The 24,901-nt window shown below is 42.5% G+C and overlaps 1 long non-coding RNA gene across 1 annotated transcript; it reads left to right on the top strand.

Moving 5' to 3' along the window:
- The first annotated feature begins 4,832 nt into the window (after positions 1-4,832).
- LOC119156659 lies at positions 4,833-17,666 on the top strand. The gene is made up of 2 exons (XR_005107256.1): positions 4,833-16,048; positions 16,781-17,666. It is a non-coding gene; the product is annotated as an uncharacterized LOC119156659 (long non-coding RNA).
- The last annotated feature ends 7,235 nt before the right edge of the window (positions 17,667-24,901 follow it).

Raw genomic sequence — 24,901 nt, forward strand, 5'->3', positions numbered from 1 at the left:
GATTCTCATTTTTTAAAATTCCTAATTTAGTATGCGCCATCAGGCCATACACAGAAAGCATAGTACATTTATATCCTAATGACTCATTACATGAAGAGGGCCACACACAGACAGCAGATACCTGTTATCCTTCTTCCTTAGCTCTCCTGAGATCTGTTCCTCCACAGTTCTCGTTTCCTCTAGAGCTTCACTAATTTTGTCCAAATATGCCAGTTCTTCTAATAAATTTCAGTACCTACACACCTTTCCCCACCTATGTCCTTATACCACTGTGGCTATAGCAAAATACCATGAGACACTTTTCCCTATTTCACCCTTATCCTGGGATCTTCCAGTCAGCCTCTTTTAGCATCTCATTTTCCAAAGGAGTGACTGGAGAAACAGAAACATCTTTCAATAGCACTGAACCCTTTCAGCCAGGGAATGGTATTTACAATCTCACAGCACAGATCAATATGTAAGTGCTTTCAGAAAGAAAAAAGCCTAATTATTCCATCCAAGGTTCAGACACAAATAACAGACTCATTGGTTTAATTATTTTGGGGGATACAAGTTATTTATTTAAAAATAAAAAATAAAAAACAGAAACAAAAAAACCCACCAAACAAACGCAAACAAAACCAACCACAAACCACCACAGCAGGTTAGGTAGAGCTTGTTCTCTTGAGATCAGCACTAATCCCCCAAGCACAAACCAGGAGGGCGTTAGTTCTTCAGACTCACTCCCCTTATCTCCCTCATAACCAGGAGGGAGCAAAATCTACAGTTAAGCAGATTGCAGATTGCAAACAGAGTAAGGACTCCACACACACACGCACAAAACCACCACGCAGACTTTCCTCCTCTCTTTGGTAACTGCCTCGCTGCCTCTCAGCCTCCCCTTCCCGAACAATCCTGCTCCCACTGCTGAAGATGAGCAGAAGACCTCAGGTTCCCTCCTCCTTTTCCCAGCACACATCTGGAGAACAGCAGTCAATACAGAGTTCACAAAGGAGAATCACAAAGCTTTAGTCTAACCATTTTCCTCATCTTTTTCTAAAGCTCCTAAGTGACGAGCACATCGAGCTTGGTTGGCAATGCAAGCTGCTCTGTGTTCATCTTCCTCGTGACGTTTGTAGCTTTGAGAGCCAGCCAAACCCACCCAATTAGTGCATCTCTTTCCTACAGCACAAATGCTCCGTAACTTTCAGATCAGACTGAATTTGTTTGCAGACAAAAGGCAGCAAAACATTAGGTGTGAATTCGGCTCATTGTGAAAAAAGAATTTCCATTGCAAAAAAAAAAAAAAAAATCATAATAAATAAAGCTTTGCAGTACATTAAAGTGAAGAAAAGCTATATGAAGAAAGGCAGCTAGTAAGAGATGTAATCAAAAGAGCCACTCACAATTCTCCACCAGATCTCTCTACAGCTGCGCCTCAGAAATACAGAGGCAAAGCAGCAGAGGACAGGGGGGAGCCCAGGTCTGCCCCCGAGCTCCAGCCCCCTGCACTCAGCCCCCAGCCCCGCACAAGCAGCCCTGATGTGGTAATTCCTTGAAAATCAACGTGAGGTGCTGTTTTAATCTTTAAAGCTCTCAAGCGACCTCAACCAAAGAACTTCTTACAGTAGTCAGAGCTCAGATCAACTGGCCAAGAGAATGAAATTAAAAGGGGGCTCCCCACCCTACCCCAGCCACGCGCTTGCACGCTTGCAGAGCAGGCTCCTTACTCCGGCCTTGGAGCCTCCTCTTAGCTGCTCTAGTTCTTTGGGGAAAAAAAACTTTCAGTTGTCCAAGAGGACAAGCAGCACCCTGCCCTTCTGGGCCACCTCCGAGAGGACAAGCAGCACCCTACCCCTGCGGGCCACCTCCCAGCACCAGCTGTCCCCGCAAAGCCCCTCCCCCTCCCCAGGGAGGAGGCAGCTCCCAGGCATCGGGCTGCTCCTGCTGCCCTCCAGCACAACCCAGGGAAGGCAAAGACAATCTTCCCCTCTGCTGCCCAGTCACTCCCTTCCTAAAGGAAAATAAACACACAAACTGCAAAGCAAATAAAGCAGATCTCTTCCATCAAAGCTTTATCCAGAAAGGTCCTCTCAGTTCAAGAAAACCAGGGGCTGCAAGTAGAAAGTTATAATTAAAATGTAAAATCAAGCTTTGGAGGCTGCAGACAGCTGGAATCAGAGCAAACACCACCCTCCGGCCTCACATTTACTTTATCCCCAAGGAACAGAGATCTTGCAATTATATCTCAGCCTTTTAGCATCACGGGGCCAGAAACACAGCAATGCAAGAGAGACACACTTTGGTGAATCCCCAGCCCCAATTACAATAGTGACAACACAGTGTCTGGAGCATTTACCTCGTCTAAGTGATGAACACATCAACAATTCAAGCAATAAGTATTGTTTAAACAAGATAACACTAAGGTTTCCCTCTGGGGGACTACACAAATCATAAGCTGCCTTTCTCAAGGACACTCAAAATGCAATAATAGAACTTCTATCAAAGAAAGATAAACACTAAAATAGGATTAGCAATGTCTAGTACTTTGACATGTGATGCATTCCAAAATTAATGCAAGCAGCAGGAACAGTAAAAGAAGTCCTGAAGACACAGATAGAACTTTTAGTTTTCAGAGGTCCAGAAACAAGAAACTCCCCTTCCAAGCGTGACCTCAGAGACAGGCTAGAAAGAGGTTGATTCACATTTCATGCATTTCTTCGGAAGTTTCATTCCCCTCTTGCAGAAGCCAGAACAGCGGTTCAGCACATGATTTTGGCAGTTATTGTGATCCGGGGCAAAGACTGTTCACAAACATCTTGTGCAGCTGATGATCCAGACTGTTATTTAGCAGCTGCTGTTTGCAGGGAGCATGGCTCTGCACCACCCCCAGCTGCGGGGGGCACCCGGTGAGGCTGCACATGGTGCAATCTCTGTGACCTGGTCACGTCTGTTTAATTCCAATAAACTCATTGAAACCTCTCGTGTCAAGATTTACAAGAGATTTCACAGAAGATGCAATTAAATTGTCTCGTAGGTGCCCTCAACAGCATCCTCGAAGCCAGATTCATCAGCTGGTCAAACTGACTGCTCCTGGCGCAGTTACACGCTGGAGGACAGCTCAGCTGGGCTTGATTCAGATAAAGACACTTGGGCTACGCAATCCAGCAACTAAGGTAGATAAAACGAGCTGTCTTCTACCGCTGTCGGTATCTCTATCGAATGCAGAAGGAGTTTAGGCAGCTGTCTTGGACTAAAGTTAGGTAAGATTAACCTCAGCTTAAGTGCTTCTATAGCATTTTAAATATCCTCAGGAGGGAAAATAGGCACCAAATTATTTACTATTTGTTTGATTTGAAGGGGAAAGCAGAAACTAAACGCCTTCCCTAATGAACCAGAAGTACTGTCAGTGATGTTTATTGTTGCTACTAGTAACATATCCCCTCAGAAAAAGTACTGACTTTAATTGGCTTTTTGTGTGTGTGACCAGTTTGTTTCTGCAGGTCTGTGACACATCGACGTAAGAGAAAAACTGCAATGCTTGAAAGCCAGGTTATTATAAATCACCAAAAGTGACAAAAATCTTGAAATTTCTTAAATGACTTTTTCATTTTTTCTGATCACAGAATCCATAATACCACTTGGTAACGCTCTCTTTGATCAGCTTTTTTGACTGCCGCAACTTCATAGTGGTTCAAATTCACTGTTAGTGTAGGACCAAGGTCTATGCTGAATTTGACTAGCTAGTTTAAATTAGAACTACCTTGTCATGACTATATTAAATTACAAAGGATTCGGCTGCTACCAGTTTCACTTTCATAGCCCAGGAATAATTAAAACATTTTTCCTCTCGGATACAGATTTCTTTATAAAGAATAAATACCATTCTTAAAATACAAATTAACTCAAGGCTATGTATTCTTAGAGATACGGCTAATCCATCGATGCCTAGGGCGGTGAAAGTAAAACATCACGTGTACTTTCTACAAGGGTTAACAACCCAGAATACGGCACTGTGAAAGCAGACAGCACGATACAGCAGACAAAATGAGAAAGAGCAAACAGTGCACTCATAAGTGCCAGCAGAAATGAGAAAGAAAAGTGAAATGACAAAGAAATCGAAGGAAAAGAATTAACTGCCTCTATTATCGGGTTCAATTTACAGCCTGACCCTCTCGTTTACGCTGTCTGAAAGACTCGTGTTTAGGGGCACCACATTGCTCACACCATCTCTGACAATGCCACAAACATCCTTTGCTGTTAAGCTGTTATCAACATGCAAGGGAGTCTGGGCAGATTTCTCATTATGAAGTTACTTCTGGTAGCACAGTATTATCTCCAATACTCTGAGCAGCCATAAAACGATCATTATTTGTTCCAAAAAAAGGACTTTCCCAAAATTTCTCTAAAAGAGGATAATAGCTTCCTGTTGTCTGAGGGGAAAAAAAACCAAACACAAAAAACCCCAAACCCCAAACAATAAAAAAACCACAAACCACATAATGGGGAAGGGAAAGTGGTTGTTTTGGGGGTTATTTTTCTGTTTTTACAACATAGAACATCCTGATTCCAAACAGAATATTTTCAGTGAAAAGGAAATGTTTTTCTGAAGTTCATTAAGATGAACAGGAACAGACGAGTGCCATCATGTGGCACCAAGGTGTGTAAAACCAATATTTATTTTCTTTAAATGCAGAGCATTTTGAAATGCAAACATGTACATATGGTAGAAAAATCTTACAATTAAAAAAATACTTGTAAATACATCCCAGAAATCCTTTAAATTAAGAATGTCATAAACAAATTTCAGGAGTATCAGCCCACAATTAATTGAGCATGACCCTCTTTAAATAGTGTTACATTAAAGATAAAGAGAGAGATGCGATTAAAAACTTCTCATGCATCCATCACTTAATGGAAAATATTCATAGTTCAAGAAAATTATGTAAATTAGGAATGAGAAATGAAATTGATAATTGGAAGGAATAAGCCCAGCTGTCTGGGGACAATTCACATGGAGAAGCAGTAGCCCATGCTCAAAAAGAAAAAAAAAAATAACAGCACCCGAAGTGCCTCACAAGTCTGTTCCCACAAAACGAAGGGGAAGCTGCGTCAGTGAAGTCTCCATATTTCTGATGGGAGATGTCAATCAGGGGTGATGCCTCAAAATCACCTTACTAGAAATGAATGCAGAAACACCAGACAGGAAAAAAACCCATCAAAAGGTACCAGGGTCTTCACAGATATTCTGCCCCAAGAGAGCTCAAACCTGGGGGAGGTGGTGCTGTCTCCTGCTTAATGACCATCAAGGGAGTCACAGGGTCAAATTGGCAGGATTAAGATGTCTCACTAGACAAAAGTAGCTTCCATCAGTGCTATCCACACACTAATTACTAGTTTATATGTGTTTATTAACCTCATAAAGCCTACCAAAATTAGAATTTTTTGGTTTAATGGCCAATCATTATCCAGCTGACGACACCCACAGCTCCTCATACTTCTTAAAGAAAAAATGTCAAGAGAAGAATGTCTGACACTTCAAAACTAAACATCTTGGCCCTGTTTCTTTCATCTTCAATAAACTCCTCCGGTCCCACGCAGACATGTGCACAGCAGGAGACCACGACACCACGGCAATGGGAAATTTCATTCCTTTTCTCCTTCGTGTGCCCATGTCCTGTGCGTCACAGTCAAGCAACATCACCAGCCCAGGAGCTACAGAGAGATCCACAGTCATGCAAAGGCCCTAATTTGAGAAATGCATGAACCCTGCAGCATCAGAGGGGGATGCTTTGTAAATACAGACTCAGAGTACTCACCCCAACATTAGCAAGCATCCAAGGAGCACTGCCTGCAGGCTAAACTGGGAATGAAACTCCAGTTGCTTTTGTAAGCAACGTGTGGCTTTTGGCAGGAAGATTACTCCATATAAACAGAAGAAATAGGGTTTTACAGTTCCTAGTTCTACTTCTGCCTCTCACAGAATTACTTTCAACAAGCCTCCCTAACTTCCCTCTGCTTCAATTTGGCAAGCTCAAAAATGCTGAATGCACAATGTTACAGAAGTGTAATGTAGTCCCACTCCGTCACCGGCTTCAGAAAATTTCATCATAAAATGCAAGTATTTTTTTCCTGCAGATTTTTATCCCAAGAGACAATACTCCACAAGTCATGCTGAATAGGTGCCTCTCTAGACACTAGAAAGCCTTAGTCAATTATGTGCATAATTAGGAGCAATTCAAACTCTGAAGAGCCTTTAAATGAGAAAATAATAGTACTGAAAAAAGATCAAGTAAAAAGAATGGCATTTTAAATTTGTTTTCTTTTAGGTGGTTTTTTTCCTCCACCACTCCAGATCAAGCTTTTTATTCTTATTGCAAGCCCTCCCGTGACAGGCAACCATAGCATAATTATCCCTTCTATAAAACCACCAAGCTTCATCTGAAAACCAGTTCATATTTCTTCCTTCCACAACTGCAACAGGAAGGTTCATTGCATCAACCATTACAAATGTCTTTTTGTCATCGTAAAATTGTCTATAAACAGTGACACGGAGAAGCACTTTTTTCTTCACACCGTCATTGTTCTTCTGTTTGGATACCACAGTTCCTTTTCTTCATTTACTCTTCCGAGAGGATTTTACAAGAGGGTGCCCAGGACGGCACCAGCCCCCAGATCTCCCAACGCTAAAGGTGCCTTGCAGTGCTCTGTGTACCCAAATTCCTTATGTTAATACATAGGTATTGCTGGGTAATCACTTTTCTTTGACCTTAGCCAGAACCTAGCTAGGTTATGCCAGATGTACTCTGACTGCAGAGCCTCTTGATTTATTCTTTTTAATAGTTAAACACCCGCTCTTCACTCTCCGCTCTCTTCCTTCGTACTGAGGGCAGTACTACTGGTACCGGCAAATAGAGTACGGGCACGGTATCCCTTTCTGCAAGTACCTGTGGGCGCTGGGGTGGAATGGCGCAATCCTACTCCCCTTGAAAAGGGGAACTGCTCAACTGCAGTCAAAAATTAGAGAACCTCTTTAATTAGCGAATAACCATCCCCTGAAGAGGCAACAACGAAAGACTCCTCCAAGGCAGTATGGCATTGGACACAGGTGAGCATAAAATGGGCCTAAGTATACAAAGCAGAAGCCTGCAACAGTAAAAAATATGTAATGATTGCTCAATCAATTTTCTAGATGGATGATATCTGGTGCAATTAATTTTAATGGTGAAAAACAAGAAAAAGTGTTAATTGAAAGCATCAGAACATTATTCACCTTTTTATTTTTATGATCTTTTTCCACTGTCCAAAAGGAAATTGATACACTTCATTTACACTTTCCAATGTAATCATGTTAACATTATTAGTATGTACAGATTACCAAAAATCTTCAAGTTGCACTTGTTTGGCCACGTTGATGTCCAGACTGCCACGTAAGCTCTGAATCTGGGCTTCTCTTCTGGGTGCATATTTCTTTCACTGAATTAAGAAAATCCTCCTCTCCTTTTCTTTTCTAAGTACTGTTGATTTTTTTTTTTCAGTTGTTTGCAATATTAGAGTGTACTGTATGTGTAAATAGTGTATAAAGAGAATAATTAACCCTATTTCTATGTGTGTGAAAGCACATCTCTAGACCTTTAAGTCAAAAACACAGCTCTAGACCTTTAAGTCAGATTGCATTTGATACGGTGTCTCAGGCATTAACTAGCTTTTATTTACAAGACTTATTTAAAAGCACAAACCCTTAGTTAGGTAAAAACTCATTTAGTAAAACCTATCTTTAAAGGGCTTATATAAAACATTATAACAACCAGACCTAATTTTATCCATATCATTCAAAACTAAGAGGCTGGCGTGAAGATTTTCAGTGGGAGTTTTGCTTTGGTAAAGGCTGAAAGAACAAACCATAAAAACAGCTTCTGCTAATGAAAGACATTGCTATTTCAAAACAGAAGCCTCATGGAGAAAAAGTAGACTGAAGACATAGCAGCACTCTGTGGCCAGTGTTCAAAGACACTCGTAGTGATAAAATTAATGACATTATTTAGTTGTTTTACTAACCTGTATTTACACTGGCCCTGAAAATGCCAGTGTTCTCCCAGGTGTGCTGCCCTTTTCAAAGGCTCTATCATTATTAGCTTGTCACACCCCAGTGATTTCAAAGCCCTAACTTTTTGTTCCTGTCGTATTTACTATTTTATAATCTTTAAAAGAAAAAGGAAAGAAAGCCTATAGAAGCTTGTAAAAATATTATTTACTCAAGAGGTGGACAGCTTCTTTCGAGCAGCGACTACCTATCTTCTATACAAATGGAAATGACAAACTATAAGAAACCTTTACACAATTCTTCTGAAAAAGGCAGCATTTCTGTGAACAATAACTACCTCCAATGTCACTTTTCTTATTCCCATAAAAACTCTGAGTACCTTTTATCTTTCCCTAAGATGGGAGAGCGCACATGCCAGTGGCTACACTGTACGTCAGTACAAGTATACGGTACGGCACTGAAGCCTGTATTTAATTTCACTTAACTTTAGACTTAAACAACTATGGCATGAAACAACAACTAAAACTAACAAATGACATGGAGGGTGGGGGCAGTGGAAATAAAAAGAAGTAAATTGAAAGATTGAGATCCCAATCTTACAGGTAATGGGCTAGCACATAAGAACGAACAAAGATCACAGGGGATCTTTCCACATCCAAAAAATATTTACTTAGCACTGATTGCAAAAAACAGACAGCAAGATGCTAATTAGCCTTCTCCTGTGAGGTTTAGTTTGGATACTGGATTTGTGAAGCGGAACCCTGAGCTTAAAGATGTGCACCCCACTATAAATCAATGTTCATCAAACATTCATCACTCTTTATTCATCTTAAAGCTTTTCACACTGATGGGGATGCAAGCATTTCCTGCTCACATATGGTCCCCACGTCCTGCCCACCACTGCAAAACATCAAAGTTCAACTGAAAACTCCCTCACACAACAGAAATGTAGTATTTTTTAATGCCAGTTAATGCTATCAAAATTAACTGGAGCAAGGTAAAGCACCCAGTTTCTCTAAATTTCAGCTTCATTATGTGTGCAAAAGGAGCAACCAGAGACGTACGAAAGTGCAAATACACGTGGGGGAGATGGAACTCAAGATAATTGGTTATAAACAATAAAAATCTTCTAGCACAGTTATGCAGGTTGCCAAAGTGAGACCACTTTCATATTTTGTTCCTTTGGAACAGTTATGCTTGTTTCCCAACAGCTGGCATGCTGAGCTTGGCTGAATTTAACTACCGTACTCCAGCAGAATTCTCTATTTTTAATACGCTGGTGTGTTACTACTATTTCCCCACCAAGTGTTTACCTGACCCACTAAGGACACCAGTCTATCAAAATCCTTAGTTCAACCGGTGACACCTCTGTGCTAAGCCTGGGAGGCAAAAGCTCTAGGAAATCTTTATCTCAACAATAAATATCAATCAAGACACAAACAAAAAACTTGAAATAATATCCCACAACCAGATTTGAAGTGAGAAATGACTTATCCACCGGGTAGCACAACCCTGGATCACAGAATGCTTAACGTTGGTTTAGCATTAGACACTGAAAAACCAGCAAAACTTTTAGGTTCTGGCCATCCTGAGGGTAAAAAGAAGGAAAAAAAAAAAAAAGATAAAAGAAAAAACCAACACAAGCTAAATAAACATAAGGCATCAACCAAACACAAGAGCAGCCACCCCCCAAGCAGCCCTGGTTTGCTCCAGCAGAGACGAAGACCAGCTGCATTTAAGGACGGACAACTGGAACCCAGGGACACAAGATGCCCTTGACTGAGGGAAGCACACGCCATGCTGCCACATGCCAGCCCTGTGCAAGTCCCTCCAAAAAAGCTTGCTGTCTTCATTCAAAACTGCGAAACACCGATATCCACTGACAAAAGGTTCTATCAAAACAGTATTGCTCTATTAGTAATAAATTAGAAGTTAAACACTTGCCAGGTTGGGGGATTTAGATGAGGAACATGAAGTTATTTTATCAAACTAATTTCTTTATTCAATGAATGAAGATTTGTAAGTTCTGGGCGTTTGGAATCATGCTCTTACAGTTTTATCTTTAAGAAGTAAAAAAGATGATTGCAATGGGCTAAAGTAGGTTTACTTTCCTGGTGTTCTTCGGAATGGATATCTTGCATGATTGAGCAGAGCTTTGTTCAATTCTCAAAGCAATTTACTAGAATAGAGAACAGAACGTTTGGTAGAGCAAGTTGTTCAGTCCTGGATGATTACTTCTTATTCCAAAACAATTACAATAAAGGGAAAATGGGTTATGTTGCTGTAAAAATATGACTGCTTCCAAATAGCAGCAGAGAAACACATGGATACGCGATCACAGCCACAGAACCCGCTAGAGAAAACAGGGTAAGTCCACATTACACCAAGAAATACTTAATTAAAAAGCATCTAGTTCTTAATTTTTAGTATTTCCAAAAGAGCTTTATAAAGTAGCATATATGCCTTAGAGTAATAGGAAATATGCTTTTTCCTATTTGTATTATTAGCTCCAACTCCACGCAGGTTAGAAGTAGCTGGTGCGATGCTGAAGCACGCTGCAAGCGGTGCCAGGGTACTGCTCAGGACTACACCTCGGGTAAGTTATCGGATCAAAGAAAATGAAAGGGCATTGCTTTGGGCTGCACTTGCTCCATGGACAGACGGAAGACTTCTCCCCACCTCTGGAAATAGGGACTTGTAATTGAAAAGCTCGGGGTTGTGTTCCTCGTACCGCTGCATACTATTTACTCTCTGGAACTGCAAACAGGGGATGGAAACCAGCCTCAATTTTCAGAGGTTTCTGCAACTGTAAATGAAGCCTATTTGGAAAATTGAGACTTCATCAGCTTCTGTCTGAGGAAGGAAAGAGAGGGATAAATTCATTTCAGTCTGCAATAAGGTTATCGCATAAAATGAAGCGCAATAAAAATCGTTTAGCAAAGAATCAGCAGAGACACAGAGGTTTGAACTCTGAAGGCTTCCATTCAGCCAGTCAAACAGTCAACAAAGTTTTAATCTTGACAGAAATAGCTTGCTTTCGAAAATTTACTGAGCTAACAGAGCATGGTACATACACGATGAAGAGACTTTCCCAACAGCTAAATCGTGCTCTACATCAACAGGGTTTGACAGACACAGCTCCTGAAGCCCACGGAGACCCACGTTGCAGTAACACACTTGTCTGGAGAATCCTTATCTACACGGAGCACTTGGAATGACGAGGGAAAGTGAGACTTGAAAAATAGTCTGTGATGCTTGTGGATTCATCAGGATGAAGGAGAACCAGAGATTTACCCCCGTATGGATCTGTCACTGCATCCCAAGGAAGGATTCCAACACTCCCAGGTATTTGCTAACACCAGGCCCCCTTCAACAGAGGATGTTCGCACATGGCAGCAGGACTACAGACAAGTCTGTGGAGGGATACATAGAGCTTGTCCTTTCCACAAAATTCTTCTGCATAAATCTCATCAGCAGAGCTTGCAGGAATCACCCACACCTGTGGCTTCACCTCATCAAGATGCCTCCCCTGCAAGCAACGGACCTGATCATCTCTAGTGCCCAGGGGGCCAAACTGTTATCCAGGCTTCATAAGAATACTGAACATTCACAAAAAAATCACTTTACTGAAAGGCAAAGGGCCACATTCTTGAACCTTCCCAGCACGCAGACGCAAGTCTCAACAAAGTGTAAGAGAAAGTACAAAGCACAGGCCAGAAAAGGAGCAAACTCCGAGGACAAACAGATATTTCAGCATCTGCGTTCCTCTCACATTTCGGTCTCTGGGCAGAGACTGGCAGCAAGGCAGCTTGTTAGTGCTAAGTCTGGTGAGCACTTTTTGGATGATGAGTACACCTCTCTACTACAGGACAAAATGAGACCACCGGCTTCTTTTGCAGACTGGAATGAGCAGGCACCAGGTGGCAATTATTTCCTCTCTACCAAGTAAAAACTGTCAGCGAACTAAGAATATTTGGAGTCCATACCATCCCTTCCCTCTTGCACCAGTTTCACACCACCTGCACTACCTGCCCTTCCTCAGCACGTCTAGTCCAGCGATAAACTCACACTTGGCAAGTCAGGAAAAGTTGCAGACAAGCACTTGTCAAAACATTCCAGCTTTACAGTGGTTTTCTCTCTTGAAATAGGTGTATCTATATATAAATTAATTAGGTGTCGTTGAAGCGCTGCCAGCTGAATAATAAAACACCTGCTTTCACTGCCCACTAGTACCGAGGAGTACGTTGTAATGTCAGGTTATTGTAAAGTCAGGTTCTTGTAGTTGGTATGCTATCCACGTACAAAAACAATTACTTTCAAATGAAGCTGACATCATTTGCCCTCCTGTACTGGAGCTCTTCATCAGATGTTTTACCTCTGCCATGTATCACTTGATTCTCTCTGAATTAATCTGCTGGGTCATGAAACCTGCTCATTTTAAATTTTTAGAAGATTGTTACAGTTTTTTACCCCTCTTCAATACTCTTCAAATGACTTTAGGGTCTTACTGACAGCTAAACAGCAGAACAGATAAACTTACCACCTCAGATTGAAAAACAGAAGTTGGAGAAGCTGGATGTGCTTCTGTAAAAATATAACCTTGCAAGTGTTTTTGGGGCAGACCGTGCCCTTTTGCTTGGTGCTCGCCTGCTGCCTCCAACAAAGCGACTCTGGTCTACGGCTGAACTTGCAGATGCCGTCTTAACACACAGGAAAAATATATAAGGGAAATTAATTCAGGTCTTACTTGAAAGAAGCTGAAAATGGATTTACGTATATGTGCCTACAAACAAGACAAGCCCCAGGTAAAACAGAAGGCAGCAAATAGAGGAAAGGAAGAAATCCAGCCATGCACCCAGACCCTTGAACACCCTCCTTCTCCCAGCCTCACCGAGCAGTCACGCCGAGGTCTCCCACCCGTTCCTCAAAGGGTGCATCACCCCTGCCCTCCCCCACCCCTGCATGTCAACACTACAAAATTAATTCCTGCTACAACACTGGAAAAACACGGAGACAGCCCTAGTATATGCATACATTCCTGGAACTACTTTTAGGACTTAAAAAAATATTCCAGGTTTGGTGCCGTCACTAGAACTGCTGCAAAGAGACATTACGGGGTATGTTTAGGGGAAGACACTGTTCAGCGTTTTTTCACCTTTCCAGCAGCAGCGCATGATGTTATTAAAGATTTACTTCTTTGAGCTCCAGTCCCAGGTTACAATTAACATCCTGAGCCGTAGGAGATCTTCAAAAGCTATAAATTTTACCTAAGGTGCAGCAACTTACACTTTGCCTTTATCCCACTTGGGCTAGTTATATTAAAAAGAAATGTGAGGCTGGAAAGCAGAGATGTAGGGGGGCAGGGAAATAGAATTTATCACAATGAAGAGGATTTAGTCCTGCAAATGAGTTTTCTCCGGCAGTTATCAGAAGCAGGAATGGCAGAGCCAGCATCCCTCGGTAGAGCTGCTAGCCCAGGGGAGCCCAACCCTACAGGGAGCGTATGTGCCCGTAACATACCGCGGCGGTGGGGACAGCAGGGCAAAGGGGAGCCCCCACCGATCAGAACAGCTCCATCACCGCAGGAATTCTGCCACCTGGCCCAATAACTGCTTCCCCCCACCCTTTTTTTTCTTCATCCACTACTTCATTCAGCTGGAGAAAGACCTACCAGAAGGACAATCCTTCTGCCTACGCAGAGGAGCGGGGGGGGGGGGGGGGGGGGGAATAATAAATAAATACCCCATATCAGGGCTGTATGGTTTGGAGGTACTATAAGACACGGAGAACATGTGAAATATTTAAATTTTGATTTGAACTTTAAAGAACATCCTGTTCCCTTGGGTAGCAGGGTTCAGCTGAAAGAACGCTTATCTACGCCGACTACTCTGCATATGGTTCTTCTGAGTAAGAACACCAGAAGGCTCTTTTTATAAAAGCTTGATGGCTTTTTTTTTCCCCCTGAAATTTTCTGAGACCTTTACACATAAAAACATGAAGCTTCTTTACAGAGCTGGTACAAAAATTTTTTCTGACAAAATAAGAGGCTTTTTTTCATACTTACACGTCACCCATTGCTCTTTTAGAGGGACAATATCGGCAAGCACGCCACCAAACAGGTTGCCTAGGGGTGCATCCAGGCGTTAGTGACAAATCCATCCAGCAGCTCGCTGCCACCCTGGCAGGGGCCATGGCCCGAAGAGCCCGCTCCATCCTCAGACAGGCAAGGGGAGGTGGCGAGCAATGTCAGGCAACCTTGTTGGCATAAATCACGGGGACGTATCTAACACCATGAAGAATTACTACACAGCAAGACCGTGCAGTAATTTTACACACACTGAGAGCGATTGAATCGTTTCATACACAGAAAGCGAAGCAGGATACCCGCTGGGAAGGGAGCAAGGACTGCGCCTCCGACCCGACCTGCTGCCTCCCCCCTCATCCCACCGGAGGATCCGTGCCGATTTTTAGTGTCATGTCGCTAAGTACACTGCAGATGCAACAGGGTTAATACCAGGCTACAGGTCCTTCAGGATAACTGGCTGCATGCAGAGTCGCCAAATTTAACATGACAAAAAACCCTGGCACAGATGGACTCAAAGCAGGACTAATTAGGATACTAATTTCAGGGGCTCTTAACATTACATGCTGAGGACCCATGAATTTCCCAGGCACAACAATGCATTAACATTTATTTTTTTGTTGGCTGGGTGGTTGTTCTTTTTTTACTTTTGTGAGTGCAGATTAGTGTCGAGCAGACAGGTATTTCATCAGAAAATGCTGTGGGAGGTTATGGGGCAGGTGGCAGCGATGCAGGAGCACAGCAGCTGCTCCCTCCTCTGCAAACCGGCAACACACAGTGTCCCAGAGAACCAAAACCACAAGCGAGGAGCTTAGATTTAGGGAAAAGATCACAAAATAGGCAAGCAGGCTCCTCTCCCGGCAGAAATTCCTTTTGGCCTGCAACCCCGCAGCTTTCCTGTTATAAATCTGTGCCTGCAAACAGATCTCTCACGAAAGGATCCTGCCCCAATCCATCCCTGAGCAGACAGTTTCTGTGGCAATAGTAATAATATCTCACTCCATACAGCTCACCACGCTCACATTAACTGATCTATCCCTAGGGCTTTCAAGAACACCCTTCTCCAGAAATTTATTACCAAAATAACACCACTAAAATTCCTAAAGAAACCACTGCTCAGAGCTGGGACCTCAACTCTGAGCCGCACCAGAGCCACCCACCAGCATCGCACCAGGAGCCCAATGGGAAGAGCCTTGACCTCTAGGATGAGGAGTCAGAAAATCATTATATTGTAGGGAAACTCTTGCCTACCTTCCCACATCCAGCCATGCGCTGACCCCAGGTGGATTTGCCCACGCAGGAGCCTGAGGCTCTAACGTGAGCCTGTTCAGAGAGCCCATCCCATGGCACAGCCACCCCCACCCAGCCTTCCCCACTTAACCTGATAACCTGCCAGTGGTAACCAGCTCAACCTGCGCCTGCTCCTGCCACAAATCCATCTGTGTAGCCACTTCAAAAACACCTCAGGAGGTCACAAGTCTCAGTGCAAGGTCATTTTTGCCCAGTATAGTGAAAAATCCGGTGCTGCAATTAAAAAATAATCTAAAATGGGAGAAATATGTACCTGCTCCTCCTGAATTCTGCAAGAACTGGACCCAGCTTCAAGATCTTGAAGGTTTTTTCCTTTTTTTGAAAGGGTTTGCTGAACCAATGCTTCTTTGGCAAGGCTTGGAAGCAGGTGATTGATATTAAGCACATCTTCACTGTTGAAGCCCCGGACTGCTCCCATCTGCAGGTGCAGCAGAAGGAACGCAGCCCAGGCCCCCCGGGACAGGGCACGATGCCAGTCCCTCCTGCGGGCTCCAGCCGGTGCACAGGTGTTCAGCATCTCCAGAATCAAGGGGTCCTGCAGCCTGCACCCCGGACCCCTAAGCCATCATCCCGACAGAAACACCTGACACACCCAGCTGGTACTTTGCTGAGTAAAAACTTCAGAGTAAGGTGTAAGTACAAGCCATTAATAAAATGCAGAACTCCTTGAAATACTTTTAAAACTCTCGTGCATTCGTAAATGTGTTTGACAGAAAATAAATCTATACATCCGAGTTCTTCAGTGATCTCGCTTTGCTACAACACACATGTGCAAGCATATGCTCCAGCAATTAATGATGCTTATAAACGCTACGATACCACTCTGTGCAGGGACTAGCATTTGATATTTATGAAATCCTAAGTAATTTTTCCTAATAAAGTTAATGAAGTATACATTAGTAGCTGGAGTATATAAATCTCTTCACTTTTATCACCACAATATATACATGTATATTAAACCATTACCATAAAAATTTACTGAACTCACTGAAGTTTCGCCAATTTTCTTTAACCCTTCTTACTATGCTGAGTTCTGGAAGTGGCCCAGCCACTGATGTAGTAAAACTTATCCGTAAGTGGCATCGTCACGGGCTTCACAGAAATGTGTGCTCTGGCTACCTCCTTGAAAGCGAAGGATCATTTGCTATCAAAGCGCAGGGAAACCATGAGGGGAGAAAACTAATGAAGCAATGACATACTCATCAGGAACATCATCCAACTGAAGCAGCCCTATTAAAAATAATGGCTAACTTTGCAAAGACTTAAAAACTGTTGAGCATTACCAGCAATGCAATTACATGCCTCGTATTTTCTGATTAAGAGCGGTGGCTGAGCCAGAGCCTTACTGCAATCTTTTTTTCTAGGGTCTTCTGTGAGCCTGCCTGAAAGCAAGGAAGAGGTTCCTTGGAGGACAGACCAGGAGGCAAGGCGGAAAAGCTCAGAAGGAGCAACCTGTGAAACATGGGCCTCCCTGAAGCATCCGACTAGGGCAGCCACAGGCTGCACTGCTTCTACCGCAGTAGTAAGCTGTGCCAACGAGCTTCCTATCACTCATCAGCCAGACTGCTAAGATACTGTATACCAGAGGCACCCGGCGCCTGGAAACCTTGCAACTTATAAGGAGTAGAAAAAACCATGAGGTTTCCCCTCCCCTCAAGCATCTTCCCTGTGTTAAACTTCTGCCTTGAGGTACAACACATCAAGAGCCAAGCATCACCCTTCTCCTTGCCTCAACGGTCCTCCTGGAGCCTCCTTGCAGAGCAAAACATGCAAGGACCATCCCCTGGCAGCCACCCAAGGAACAGAAGCTCTTTCATGGTGAAGGCAAGTGCTGTGCCACCGCCTGCCAGGCATGAAGGGCTGGGGCGCCTCTGCTCACAGAGCCCTGCAGCAGGAACACACCGATTACTCCAGCTTAACATCAGTAAAAGCCTTCCAGAGCTAGGAAAGTGGGATAGCAGGGGCTTGACCTATTCATTAATTGATTATGTGCTTCACCTTCATTTGTTCTTGGTGATGTTTTGCATAAGCACACACAGGTTTCTGAGCTGAAAACACGCTGGATTTATCTATGCAACTAAAATACCAAATCAGCTAAGCCTGCTTCACAGATTCATATCCTTTCAGAGCTCAAACACCCACCCGTTTATTATTCTATTTGGAAAATCTTACGTAGTACTCCGATTTTCTCCCTCTGGGGGAAATCAGCATATGGCAAAGGCAGGAATAAAACATTAAACACATTCAAGTGAAGTTCTGTTCCACTGTTTTAATTGCTGAGGTAAAGACATGATTTGCTGCAGGACACAGTTGCTGGAGGATATATTGAAACAAATCAGAGTTACTATGGCTGTATTTAAACTTAAGGTATGGGCTAAAAAAAAGCCATTTCCAAGAGATATAGCTCAGCTTTTTGGATACAGGTAGGAGCATAGCGAACATACTGCCCAATTCCATCTGCATTGTAATGAGACATTTGTTTACTAAGGTGTCCTGAGTTCAGACCAGCAAAATGACATTAAGTAATTATTCCAGCCATAGATACAATGTTCATTGCATGTTGCCCAACACTTGTTCCCATTTGTCATCTGAGCCTGCTGCAGCGCACCAACGTAGCCTGAAGCAACCATCATAGATTAAAACTCCCATGGATGGTTCCTTCTAGACCGTTCGCTAACTACTGGATAATCTTTCCACTGTTAAGTTTGTCACAGCCTCTAATTATCAGCCCTAACCCTCACATCACTGGAATTCACTTTATTGACAAGAAACCAGACAGCTAATAGGAAAGATAGTCTCCTTCAGGCTGTGTAAAAATTTACTTCTTATAGATTTAGGGAGAAGTTTATTCCATCTCTCTTACAGGCTTTATTTAATGTGTCTCATACCGCGTGAAGACAGATGGTCACAAAGTGTTTAGGACCTCAGACAAAATTCACAGTGGAAAAGCAGCTCTAACATTATTAGACATGCAGAGAACAGGATATTTATGTAGGTTTAAAATAAAAGGTAGTTGTTTTCCCATGGCCCTAACCATAGCCAATTTTATTGCATTTATTTTTCCCACAAGACCCCCCTCCACATTCCCAGATTGCATCTTTGTATGCAAAACAGCCACAGCAACCTAGGAATTTCTGTGCAAGATTGAATTTTCTGCAACAATCTGAACTTTTGTAAGATGAATCTCTCTGCAGAAACCTGCCAAAGCTGACAGATTAGTTAGAAACACTGATACAAATGTCAGTTCCCACAGAACTGGTATTCTTCACAAAAACCTAAATACCGTATTCATCAGCAGAGTCACTTCAAAGTATCTGGGGAAGGAGAACAGATTGGAGAATGAATGAAACACCTTAAGTATCATTCAAGAACTGCAAGCCAGGAAGAAAGGGAAGAGCAGGCATGCATACAAGAGCAGCACAAGGCAGTCTTCAATGAGACAAGGTAATCTAGCATTTAAAAAAAAGCGACAAGAAATCAAGAAGCTGAACTGAAATTCCCAGTTCTGACTCAGCACATAATTCATGTCAGCTCCGTACCTCTTTCCCCCACCCACAGGATGAGCCTAGTATGACTCACTACGCATGATTCCTTGCCTCCATAAAGCCCTTCCAGATCTTCAAACTGGAAAGGGCTGCCGGCACAGGGGATTAAATCAAGGAGCAATTAACATTTCCCCATCACTTTGCCCTGCCAGCTTCAGGACACTGACTGGAGTTACACAGCGCCTTTGCTTTCAGACCGTCAGGTGGACGTTGCACCCACAATGAGTGGGGATTGTATTACCTTAAGCACAATAGGATGAGTTTTAAGCAAAATACCAGTTTCTTTCCTGCAGAAAGTAATCTGCGCCTTGGCTAGTCCGTGCCTGTTGCACCTTTTATGCAAACACCTTGAGAAATGTTAGAAGCACAGATTCAGCTTCAGAACACTCCTAGGGGATAAGTGTGAAGCTGCAGCACTTCTTCAAAGGCTACAAGTAATACACATAATCCCCATCCTACAGCGGGGAAGGGTATTGTTTTTAGTCCTGCATTTTAAAAAGGCTTTCCAATCTCCAGCAGCTTAGATTTACTCCGAAGTTGCACAGGTCTGTGAGAGGTTTAAATATGTAAAATTTAAAACTTTGGATTAACCCCATTACAACATGAATATTACCGAATCCCTCCATATCTTTAGAGTAAGCCAGCCATCTGCCATCAGGGCTGATGTCACACGTCTTAAACCAGAAATAAGTCACCAAAAAAAAAAAAGTGTTTCCCCACTCAGCTGGAAGCAGCATCCAACCTTGGCTGTTCTGTAACAGACCTGCACACCTGGGGGAGCCCAAGCACAGCCCCTACTCCCTTCTACAATTATGCTAGAATGAGTCATCACATCCAATTATAATCGGTCAAAACAAATTTAGGGGCAGAAAAAAATCAGCCTTTCAGCCACACAATGTTCTTTTTTCAAGAAAGGAAACTTTGATTGGATATTCGCTCAATTTTGGCCAAGTATCTGTCCATAATACTCAATCTTTTACAGTAACTACTCTTAATTGGTACACATAGCTTCATTCCACAGCTTCATCTCAGTACATGGTGCCACACGTAGCTGAAATACTCCAGCACACAGAACCAACACTCCATGAATTCCTCTGTAGCTGTTAAAAGCAGCTTGGGGGCCTGACTCTGCTAGATCAATTTATGCAGATGAAAGACTAGTTTGTGATAATATAGGCATAAATATTTTTATAAGCAACAATGCCTGTTACATAAAAAATTAACTTACACAGATTAGTCTTATTCATGACTCCCGTGTTATTTGCCTATTATATTTACCCAACCACTTCTTGGGTGCGCTCAATTAAATGTAACCTTGAATTCCCTGTTATCAAAGACCTTTCTGTTCATTGTTTGATCTCACAGCATTTTGATTTTCTAACTCACCCTTAGTGAACTGAAGCACACTGCAGCCAGGACCGAGTGCTAACAGCTGTCCCACAGCATAACAAACACCTGCATTTTGTTAAAAATGACTCCTAACACAACAGATTCAATACCCTGTGGAATTCACACAAAGAATCTCTGCAAAGGGGGCATAATTTTTTCTTCTGTAATCTAGCTGATGCCTTCCAACCTATGAAGAAACTGCTTCTTCAGCAAATTGGGCGGCTGTCTCCAGAATCTAAGCCCTGCGTGCAGAAAAAGGTGGTTTGGGTGGTCTCCCGGAGCCGCTGCGGGCTGTTAGAGCACAGAGGCATGCCTGAGCGCAGTTGTAACAGGTTTGTACAAACACAGGACAGCATTCCCCAAGGAAGGACAAGCCACCTATGGAGTACAGCGAGACTCACAACAAGCTCTGGCCACTGTGATGCATTCGTTAGAAAAACTACATACAAAAAGCCCCATGGCTTAATTATGTCACTCTTAATGCAACTCCTCCCTGTAGATCAGTAGTTTTTTACTACGTAACTGAAGCAATCTCACAAACACCAGGATGCTGAGGTTCAGAGCAACTACACAAGTTTTTGAACAATTCTTTTTGAAATTCAAGTACTCAAAACACCTTTTCTCTTCTAGTAGAGCTTGGAAATCCACATCTAAAGCTTAAAGAGGAATAAGGAACCCCTGGGTTGAAGGATGATACAGACCCTTAGTTAAACACTGCACCACATCAGGATTTGCAGCTAGAAGTCATTCAGCCTTCATGAAATGGAGGGGTCTTCAAAGATCCTAAACTGAAGTTCACCTGCTCCCCTGTTCCTAGCCACGTCAACCTGTGAGAAACATCTTGCCAGGCCCGATTTCTTACCTCAGTCTCAATTCAGTAGAAACCGACTGAAAATACAAAATACAGACTAAACTCATGATAAACACAGATCTTGATCTTCTGACAAGGCAGAAGCACAGCAGCGGGTAGCAATTAAGAGTAAAGGGCTCCTGCTTCACATTTCCAGCCTCTCCTCTGCTTCAACTCTTCCTCCCATCTGTTTAAGGATAATAAACCATTCGGGATCACACACACAAAACGCAAGTCTCATATGGTGGGCACCCTCACGTGAAATATAAGACTATGAGGACTGAGCCCTCAGGCACATTTTACAATATCTATTATGAAAACCAAATCATATTGCGGCCACTTCAAAGCGTCTGATCAACTTACAAGATCTCATTCAGATTAAGGGGTCTCAGAGTAATTTAAGAAGATGTATAGCTTGCACAGTTTTAATCACTGGAAGAAAATAGACAGATGCAGACTGCCTCAGTGAAAGCGTCCCAAAACTGCCATCTCACTGTGACAAACACAGGACAGAAATATCTGAGTACCCATGAGATGTTTTGTTCCAGGAAAAACTATCATTGTTCCACATTTGCAAGAGAAGAAATCCAAACCATGACAGGAATGTGACATTTAAGTGCCCAGCACACTGCTGCTGCTAGCTGTCCAAAAGGAAATACAGCATAAATAAAGCAGAAACCAGTGCACGAGTGGCTGTGGTGTGCTGGGTACCAACTCCCAGAGGTAAGGGACAGTAGTAACTGATGATTTTGTCCTGTACAGACTTATTTCAGACACCCTCCAGAAGAGTTCTGTATCCTCCCCCTAGATCTTATGAAGCGTAGAAAAAAAAAAAGGGGGGGGGGATTTAGAGGATCAGAGGCCTTCAAATACTTCAAGAAGCATCCTTCAGCAAGAAACCAGCTTCTTTTCAAGGTGTGCTATGACTACCACATCTGCTAGACGGGTTGTACTATGTTCAAAGAGGAGAATCTAATTTGCTGTCTGATCAGCAAGCATTCGGAAAAATCATGTAGCAGCTGAAACAGTTCCACAAGGAAGAGATTTACGTAACTGAACCTTTCCAGATAACTTTGAGAGCAGCAATCCTGGATATTGAATGAGACGGGAGAGGAAAAGAGAAATCATTCCGTCCTTTAAGAATCTGCTAAACCACCTGCACCACAAACGCAGCTCAAACAGCAGCAGGGTCAAACAGGAGATTCAAGACAGACTTGGTAGCAAACCCAATAATCATCTAAACCACTGCTCCTCTTAACACCCAGTCAGGTTTTTTCCTGGAGATTTCCTTTCTAAGCACTAACCAGACTAATTCTCTTTAGCTTGCAAAATCGGACAAGATCACAGCCTGAAGGGGAAAGGCTGCGGTGATAAATATTTAATGGCCTACATCAATAAAATTTATTTTGCCAAGGAGAATGGAAGGAGAGGAAAAGCAGAGAAATAATTCATTAAAAGAACTTCAGCTTAGCAACGCCAGAAAAAAAGCCATGCTAGGAAAAAAGGAATTAAATGCAAAGAGGTTTTAAATAGGTCAGAAGCTTAAATACTCCTAACACATGGCAAACTGACAAAGAGTTTTTCCAGAATGAGTGCACAGACATATGTATACTCAATAGTAGTTCATCCCATTGCAAATAAATATCCCTGGACACACTAATAACTTCAGCTTCTTGCGGTACTTGGTTCATCTCCTCTAACCTTTAAGTTCTGCTTAGTACATGAAAGTGTCATTGCTCAAAACCCATTAAGAAACACAACAGGCACCTTGAGGTTTCCTTTATTTCTCAACTCTTCCCTGTTTTACACTGGATGGGGCAGTAATTTATGTTCAGAAGACAAATGCAACAGCAAGAAATTAAGGTATTCAGTACAAAGCTTACACATTCTTGTACCGCAGTGCTCCCCATAATGCCATAGAGAGTTTAGTATTTGCAACTTGTATCACAGATTTTGCAAGTAGTAGTGTTTAACCTCTCCTTCCTGCTACTGTTTGAAATAATTTGCAGTGATACAAGAGCATACAGCACCTCAGTATGTCTTCTAACGCTTTATTTACTCTCCTGCTTTATCCAACCTGGACCTCTTACAACCAGAAGTCGGGGGGTGGGGTAAGGAAGAACGTCAGGGTTGTGCTCATGCTAAATTAACAAGCCCAGGAACCCATTAATCCTCAGGTCCTAATTCTACATCTGCCAATGACTTGCTCTATGGCTTTGAAGCACTAGATTTGGGATGTTTTATTTTAATTTTTAATGGGTTAAATACAAAAGCATGCGCTGCACAAAGAGTGGCACGGTCTCAGGCCAAGTAGTTTAAATGGTATTAATACTTCAGAAACTTCAGTGAGATTTGGTAAAAGATTTGATATATTTAAAACCCTACCTTTTTAGAAGTCTTTGATTCAAAATTATTTAATAATTTTGTGGATGAAGTCACACTACTTCAGCTCCCTTAATGCTAAAATAGAGATTATTAATCAAGGCAAAGCATGTAGATAACCACAAGCAAAACCTCACTCACCAGCAGTGCCGTCCCAGAAGTCCCCAAATCAGTGATTATGTCAAGTCCCCGAACCAGTGATTACATGCTGCCCTCTAGTGAAGTCGTAAACCCGTTCCAGCACCCAGATCTCTATACCAAAACCTCAGACCCAGCCAGACTTCAGCAAGATCTGTTCATAAACAGAAGTATCCTACAGCAAGCAACTTACATGTGTTTATAATTTAATTTTATTCTTCCATACCAGGGGTCCTTAGTTTGGGTTCAGCACTACAGTAAGGTTCAACGCTGTGGACAATTTAACACCTCCAGAGCATATTCTGCTTTTTCCTCCAGTTTGTGAAGTGAAGGTCTCATCTTAAAATGAACCACTGGCAAAATCATTTTAAAAACCTGTTACATCAGAAAACACAATATTCTGTTCTTTTAAAACAGTATGACACGAATTTAACAAGCAGCTGGTATATTTAAAATTTTTTACAGGGTTCTCAAATTAGCTTTTTCTCATGTTCAGAGTACCTTACTGTAATGCCACCTTCACTGAAGGCTTAACAACTTCACTGTGGTTACTGGAGCACCTTGGCTCTTGATGCTATTGCCCAAAAAGCTCCCTCATGTGAAATGGACAGACACATTAGTCACAATTTATTCTCAAGGCAGGGTTTCTGTGGTAGCAGATCCCTAGCCAAGTTTTTGTTCATGCATTTAAGCAGACAGTCCCTTCAGGAACAAGGCGATCAGAGATGCAGTATCTGGCATCAGATGAAGAACCCGTAACGACGGCTGCAAAAGCTGTCCTTCCTAGGTGACCCTAATGGCATCAGTATTTCACTATTGATTTAAAAATCTAGTATCAAGTGTTAATGAGGATGGTTTGCTTGCCACAAGACAGACAGGAATAGGGTGTTCCTGGAGAATTAAAGCCACATTACACACAGCTGGTTTTGTGACACACAGGCAGCAGTAAGCACAACTGAGGGTGCTCTTTCTCACTTTTAGTTTAGGCTACCTTGAAACTATACCTGGCCCAGTATGCTGGGATGAACTACAACAGCTGCAGCAACAGGGTTTCAAGCTAACTTGCACCTCCAGTCCACAAAACACTGTTTCCAACCCAGCTCGAAGTGAACACAGCTGATGGGAAAGTGCAAGTCTAAACAAATGGAGCAGAGGTTACAGTTTACACAAAACTTTTCTGT

The sequence above is a fragment of the Falco rusticolus genome, chromosome 1 (assembly GCF_015220075.1).
Source record: "Falco rusticolus isolate bFalRus1 chromosome 1, bFalRus1.pri, whole genome shotgun sequence".
In the NCBI taxonomy this organism is placed as follows: Eukaryota; Metazoa; Chordata; class Aves; order Falconiformes; family Falconidae; genus Falco; species Falco rusticolus.